This window comes from Chionomys nivalis, chromosome 14 (assembly GCF_950005125.1).
Source record: "Chionomys nivalis chromosome 14, mChiNiv1.1, whole genome shotgun sequence".
NCBI lineage: Eukaryota > Metazoa > Chordata > Mammalia > Rodentia > Cricetidae > Chionomys > Chionomys nivalis.
Window position 1 is genome coordinate 40,843,535 of NC_080099.1, and position 8,124 is coordinate 40,851,658.

General features: G+C 39.7%; 1 protein-coding gene across 1 annotated transcript in view; it reads left to right on the top strand.

Moving 5' to 3' along the window:
- The window catches only part of Prelid2 (PRELI domain containing 2), a 71,616-nt gene extending 64,129 nt beyond the window's left edge, over positions 1-7,487 (top strand). Inside the window, exon 7 of the mRNA XM_057789074.1 lies at positions 6,481-7,487. The gene's annotated coding sequence lies outside the window, so the exon portion shown is untranslated. The remainder of the gene's footprint in view (positions 1-6,480) is intronic.
- Positions 7,488-8,124: the final 637 nt, after the last annotated feature.

An 8,124-nucleotide genomic window follows, 5' to 3' on the forward strand; every position in this document is an offset into this window, starting at 1 on the left:
AGAATTATTTACTCAAGCCATGTTTTCATGCTTATAAAACTGGCATTATGAATCAGCCTCCCTGGGCTATCCGTGTTGTACGTTTCCCAGTGATAGCCATAGAATACTATATCAGAGGCATTTTGTTATCTGCTCAGCAGCTTTATTTGCTTGGCTTTCTGATTTTCAAAGCAGTTTTGTACTGTGTGCTGAGTTACAACTGCTTTCAAATCGCTAAAACTGTTCGGTATAATCGACCATGATTGAGGCCCTTGAGGTGGAAGAGATTTGTAAAGGCCGATCTCAGGATTAGTTGAAGCTTGCTTATTGTTCTCAGAACAATAAGAAGGGAGGCTTAAAGCCGTAATTGGGGCAGGAAGGATCACAAGAACAGACTGTGTTGATTGGCCACTAAAACAAATCCATTTTACTAGTCTAGAAACTAATCCCCAAGACCAGAATGCGAAATTCTCCCAAATATGCAGCTTCCTGAATGCTACCTAAAGTGTGGTGTGACTACGTTTATGCCTGACCATATGTGGTGGGTGGCAGTCCAAACAAGGTAAACTGAAAGTATTGTACGTAAATTATCTTTCGAGTATACAGTCTATATGAAAAGGAAATGAAATTAGTGTTTACACTTGGGTTCTAATCCCAGGGAATCTTATTATGTATGTGCAAATATTGCAAAAATACAAAAAAATTTTAATCCAAAATACTTCTGGTTCCAGGCAGTTTGGATAAGGGATACGTAATAAGCATATACTACCCACCACATGAAATACTGTTTTGGAGGAATCCGAATCTAAGGAATAGTATTTGGGTTCTGGCTTGAATGTCTTGAATGATTAGGAGTATTTGTCCTGGGCACAGACTAGCAATTCAGAATTATCTTAGGCCAACTTAAAGGGACACTACAAACAGTTTTCTATAAATAACCTGGTGTTTCAATTGTGGTATACAATGAACGTGAGAGCAATTAACCAAAGAAGAATTGATAGGTCCCTTCACACGCTAGTACCTGGAATTTGAACCCTGCAGCCATGCCTCTGAACAGACACTTGGTTGTAGAGCTGAGTTTCTGTTTATTTGCAAGTTGAACGCCCGCCATTCTGATGAATGCTTAGCTGTATACACTTGATATAGCATAGATCTCAATGTTACTGTAGGGCTAAAACAGATAATTTTAGTTAATACAAGCATGGTACATAGTAGGTGCTCAAAGAGTGTTAGAATTGAATCTAAATATGGTTTGCTTGTATAGCCACCCTGTTCCTTAAACAAATTGTAAAGAACTTGGCTACATTCCCGTTTTTCTAGGCTGGTATATTTGTGAGGCTCACTATGTTAGTTACTCTGCCCACTATGGTGATAAAGTACCTTACAGAAACAACTTTAAGAAAGGAAGACACATCTGGGATTATGTTTAAGAAGGGATGGAGCACATTTTGGTGGCAGGATTGTTAGGTGACTGGTCACATTGCCTTCACAGTAGGAAACAGACAGATATAAATGTTGGTGCTCATTCTGTCTTCTCCTTTTTCCATTTATGTTAAATTCAGAAACCTAATCCATGACATGGTGCCACCAGCACTCTTGGCATATATTCCCTTCTTGGATAAATTTTTCTGGAAATATCTTCACAGACTCACCTAGAATTGTTTCACCCCTGAATCCAGTTGAAAATGAAGACAAGTCTATCCTTTCTCAACCAGACACCTTAAACTGTAACATCTACCCTTTGTCATCAAGGGTTCATGGCCATCTCATAATGTATCATGAGACATACTAAATACATCTCATCATGTAATAAAAGATGCCAACTGAAAAAAAAGTAGCTTCTGATGGGTCTTATGGACAGACACAAAGAAAAACAGCCACATATTAGTAAAAAATGTATTAATCTATTCAAGCAAGGCAACTATAGCTTATATAACATGTATAATTAGAGTCCCCAGTTGATGATAATAATTAACTGTTATTGACCAATATCCGCCTATTTTCTGCACAGACCAAATAGACTTAAATGGACATATGGTTGGAGCCACCACTCCTGTGGCCTTGATGGTGGCTCTCATCTTCATGATCTCTCCGGGGATTCAATAATGGCTCTGCTTCACTGTAGTCCTAGGTAGAGGCATCTCTAATGGCTTCCATTTGGCTGCTTCAATCTTACTAGACCGCACTCTCACTAAGTACTAATATGCTTGTACACTTGGGCACTGATCCCGACTCACCCAGGAAGTGAGATCTGAAGGCAGCTAAGTTACGTGAGGGATTTTGGGAAGGCATGCGCCTGCTGGTTTCTAAACTTTGAACTAGTGGCCTTGAAATTTTAGTGAACATCAGAAACATCTGGAGGATTTTAAGGCATAGACTAGTGAGTTCACTTCTGGAGTTCTGGTTGACAAGTCTTGTCGGGGAGGAGGTCTCCTGAGCTCATCTTTGGGTAGAGATGATGGAGGCAGTCAGTGCAAGGACACCAAGAAGACGGAGAGCTTGGCTTTCTGCATTTTTTGTGTGTATGTCTAGCTTTGTATCATTTGTCAGAATGGCTTTTCATATGTTGACAGAGGTTTCTGTTCTGCTCAGTCCTGTAGTCATTCAGTCCCAAAGAAACACACAGAGGTCTACATTAATCATAAACTGGTTGTCTTATTAGCTCAGGCTTCTTATTAACTCTTACATCCTATATCAGCCCATAATTCTTGTCTGTGTTAGCCATGTAGCTTGGTACCTTTTATCAGTGAGGTGTTCTCATCTACTACTGTGGACTCAGCCTTTCCTCTTCCCAGAATTCTCCTGTTCCTGTTGCCCTGCCTATACTTCCTGCCTGGCTACTGGACAGTCAGCATTTTAATAAACATGTACAAGAAACAAATCTTTACAGGCTACAAGACCATATATTTTTCTCTGATTTTTTTTAAAATCAAAGCCTCTTCTTGTCTATCTATCTATCGATCTGTCTATCTATCGATCTATCTATCTATCTATCTATCGATCTATCTATCTATCTGTCTATCTGTCTATCTGTCGATCTGTCGATCGGTCGATCGGTCGGTCTATCTATCTATCTATCTATCTATCTATCTATCTATCTATCATCTATCTTCTGAATGTAGACTAACTCCAGGTTAGGGCAAACTCACCTGAAAAGAGGAGTCAAGGCTCATGCTAGCTTGTGGTTCTAAGTCAATCTGGGTTTAAAGTGTTGTTAGTAAAGATGAATACATTTAAAAAGGTTACAGTGTGGCCTCTTATTTTTCAGCTATGTCCAGCCTGTGGCCCATGTGGCCCAGGACAGCTATGAGTGCAGCACAGCAAAAGATAATAAACTCATTAAAAAGTACTTTGGAGATTATTATTATTGTTATTGTTATTATTGCTATTATTTTGGCCTGTGTGTGACTTGATCACACAGTTCTCCAGTATAAACTCTGTAAATAATAATATTTTTGCAGTATCAAGAGGTGGGACACTTGGATTTTTTTTCTTTTTATCACATGAGACTAACCTATGACTTGGGCTTTCCCTGGTGTATTAAAAAAAAAAAAAGCTTACCCCATAAAAAAAACCCAAAAAACCAGCTTGCTCCATCTCAAATAGCTAAGTGGTTGAGGTCAACTTAATGCCAGAACTTCAGAGTGCGGCAGTAGCACAAAATTCCTGTGTTCTATGCATAGAGTAGGCTGTCATAATTCATTACCCATTTCCTCAAAGTAGTAAAGGTAAAGGAAAGGATATATATTTTTCACATCTGCATCTACAATTACCATAAATTAAGGACTACTGTTTGAGCTTTAAGCTGTTCCCCAGATCAGCTTCATTGACTTATTATTTATTTGTAACTAAATTGATGATTTAGTTGTTGATTTTGTAGTGTACCGTCTTGTGAAGTATAAATAAGTAGTTCTGCAATCATCACTACAACTTAGATTCAGAAAAGTTTGAGGCTTTGACGTTGTAGCCCAGCTACAGCTTCATTCTCTTCCCCGTTCATTTTCTTGACAATTTTTACAAAGATTCTGTAGTTTGAAATGCTTCTGTCTTGATGGAACCTTTTTCCTTTCTCAAAAATAGCTTTATGAAAAATAAGTTGTAGGTGGGGAGTGTACTGTTCTTGAGATGGAAAGTGATAAAATTAAATAGAAAGGGGCCAGCAATGGGAAGATGGGACAGGATGGCTGAGAGCTTAGGAGTAGTCTGGGCTATGGAGTGAGACCTGTTTCAAAACTAAAAATAACATCTTAGAAGATGGCTTACTGGGAGAAGGTGCTTGCCCCCAAGCCTGGTAGTCTGAGTTCAGTCTTGTGAACTCAGGTAGTAGAAGGAGGGTACTGACTTCCACAAGTTATTTTATGACCTCCACATATGTGCTATGTGTGCACACACATAAACACACACACACACACACACACACACGTAACTAAAATGTTGTAGCAGCAGGCCGCTTGTTGGTTCCTGGCTGCTTAGCCCCAAAATAATCACACAGAAACTGTATTAATTAAATCAATGCTTGACCCATTAGCTCTAAGCTTTTTATTGGCTAACTCTTACATCTTAATTTACCCATTTTTATTAATCTGTGTATTGTCATGTAACTGTGGCTTACCGGGTAAAGTTCCATCCAGTGTCTGTCTCTGATGGGGGCTACATGGCTTCTCTCTGACTCTGCCCTTTTTTCTACCTTGATATAGGACAAGTCAGTTTCTTTACTAACCAATGGTATTTACAGCATACAGAGGGGACTCCCACATCAAAAGTAAATAAAATAATAATAATATAATAATGGGTAGAGAAGAGTTCAGAAAACTATTGCCATATACTGTATGCAGGCTGCTGCTTTTATAAATAAAGATTTATTGGAACACAACTGTGCTCTTGGCTACATTTAAAGTTGCAACAGCAGACTTGAATAGTTTTGATAGAGAACTTGCATTCCTTAGATTCGAAATTATTTACTTTATTCTTCTTTTGTTGTTTGTTGGGAACAAGAAAGGCAAAGTTTGTTGTCTCCAGAGTTAGTTTCATAAATTAGCATCAAGGGTGTGGTTGTGATTGTGTAGCCTTTTAAAACAGTGAAATGGATCACATCCTACCTCTGCTCTGTAGTTTGACAGTTTATCTTGTCTGCATTCATGCTAACACCTCACTTAGTGAAGACTGGCATTATGCTATCTATCTTAAGGCATGAAGAAATATTTAAATGCTAGCAACAATAAAATTAAAAGTTCCATCAACAGTGGTCACTGGTGTCACTCAGAGAGTTTCAGTGCACATGCAATAGAAATACAGACATTCTGTTAGCGTAGACAATGTCACTGTAGCATGGTAATAATATGAGCGCTGTTTTTAATTTAATTGATATACCAATTTTTAAATTTTGCAGCTCTCCATTTTTTGTCTTTTGCACATGTGCATATGTATATGTATGCATTTATATGCACAAATCCAGGTGTATGTGTGTGTGTTTGTGTGTGTGTGTATTGGAGGGAAGAAGGAAGGAAGAGGTGATAATCTGAAGTATTAATTCTTACCTTGTACATTATTCGAGACAGAGTCTCTTGCTTTTTCTGCCATGCCTGGGAGTGTTTGGGGGAGTTTCTTGTTTCCATTTCCAATCTTGTTTGAGTGCTGGGATGATGAACACATGCACTATTATGTCTGTCTTCACAGGGTCTCTGAACTTTTGGACTCAGGACCTCATGATTGTGTTTTGATCACTTTACCCCCTTAACCACCTCCCGAGCCCAGTTCTCTGTCTGTAAAAGACAATTTGCAGAGTTATGCAAATGTGCAAGACGAGAGATTATTTCATATTTTTACATTACTTACCTTTAATCCCAGCACTTAAGATGCTGAATTCCAGGCCAGTCAGGGCTAAGCCTACTACCCTCCCACACAACAAATGCAGGATTTAAATTCGTGTAACATATGCCTACATTTTCATTGGTACCTAGCATCAAAATAACATCCATGAACTCTCTGACCTGTATGTCCAAGTGGGCATTTGAAAATGGAGAAAGCTTAGAAGGTAATTTTCTCATGGACCAAAGTGGAGGCTTATAAATCTCACTAACCAGTATGCTTGTGGCATTGCTGCTGACATGTCTGTTTGATGGATTTTTGATTTCCTGTCACTTTTGAGCAAAACAAATAGCCCTGACATCTGCTTGTTCTTGCCGCTGGCATGCCGGAGATCGGCGTGGTGAGGTTTGATAACACAGTAGAGTTCTATCTCGTCGGAATGATTAAGACCTCACTTTTAGCTGTATCTTCAGCTCCACTCTGAACCATCTCCTCTAGTAGCTGGACTTAATAAAATGAGGTGCTTGCCTTGTTCGGAGATCATTAGGAGGTAGGAATGCAATTTCTTCAAGAATTATCCATAGTGAGAGAATTCGAGTGACTCTTGGGAGTTGCTTCAGAAAAGAGGGCAAATAAGTATTGATTGGTGAGACGTGTTTATTAGGTGATAAAACCTATTTCTTTCTCTTGCAGGGAAGCTGCCTCTGTGTTTACTCTTTTTTTTTTTTTTTCCAATCACTTCTTGGCCGTGGCTTCATAGGCAAAATTACTGGATGCAGTTTCAGGACACAGACTCAGTGGCTTAGAGAAGAAGAGACCTTCCTGCCGGAGCATGGACTGACATTCCACTTTGGAACCTGCTTCAAATCAGGGAACTCATGGAGATGAGACCTTTTCAGTTGGAATTTTATGGCATGGTCTCTTTATGATCTTATGAATAAAGGGAAGGAACATTTCAGATAACATCTGTGCTTCCTCAAGATGTTTTGCTGATTTCCTGTGATGGTGTCAGGGCAGCTGAGGGCAGGTGAAGGCCCAAGTGAGGCACCTTGTACTCACCAGCTGATGCCATCAGTGTTCATAGGATCCAGGAGAGGATTCTGAAACACATAAAGGGGTTCAACCTGGTACCTCTTTCCTGAGAGATGGATTAGAAAGACAATGTGCCAGAACTGTGGTGAAGCTAAGCCACATGTACACCATGGTCAGCTAACCACATGGGTACCATGGTTAGCTAACCACGTGGGTACCATGGTCAGATAGCCACACGTATGCCATGGCCAGATAGCTACATGGATACTATGATCAGCTAACCACATGTACACCTTGGTCAATTAAGCCACATGTATGTTATGGTCAGCTAACCATATGTATACTATGGTCAGCTAACCACATGGATGCCGTGGTTAACTAAGCTACGAGTATACCATGGTCAGCTAGCCACATGTATACCTTGGTTGGTTAAGACACATGTGCATGAATGTTTGACATTCTCGGAAGTCAGTACAGCTTTTAGGAGGTAGCATGTAAACTCTGACTTGTTCTTCTGCAGGAACCTGGAGCATGGAGTGAGGAGCATAAGGTGGGGGCTGGCTGTGGCTCCCACTAACTTGTTTGTGATGTGGCAGACTCTACAGTTCTGCTTTTGACTAGTAAAGTGGGAGTAACCAGGCATGCTTCTTTCTGCATGGGTTTAGCATGAAGAACACAGTTTGGGGCTGGTCAGATAGGTATGGATTAAACCCAGGTTCTGCCACAGTGTGTTTACATCATTTTTAAACCTTTCCCAAGTTAATTTAATAAAAATTGTGCAATGAGGTGATGACCTTAAATGAGGCTACTGGACTGACCTAAGATGGTTTATAGAATTGTTAAATAGGATCCATTATTATTGAAATGATTTCTGAGCATTTGCTTTTCTGTATTTTTTTTTTTTAAAGACAGGGTCTGAGGTCTCTATGCATCCAAAAATGATCTTGAACTCCTGATCCTTCTGCCTCTGCTTCCAGAGTGCTGGGATGACGGGTGGGTGCTGAGGACTGAACTCAGGACTCAGGGCTCTGTGGACGCTGGCAAACACTGTCCCAGTGATGCTCCGTCCCCAGCCTGGGCATCAGCTTCTCAGCGGCGATGTAGATGGTCTTAGTGTTTGCAATTCAGATGACATTAGTTTGCATTTTCCATGATGAGAAGCCAAAATATATATGCACACCATCTAAGAGAAAGCTTGAAAGGAAGTAATAATTTGAAATTCATCTTAAGATAAAAATTAGACCATTATTGAAAAGACTTAGGAAAATCGTTCCCTTTTTTTCTCTTTTACTATTTGAAATGTTT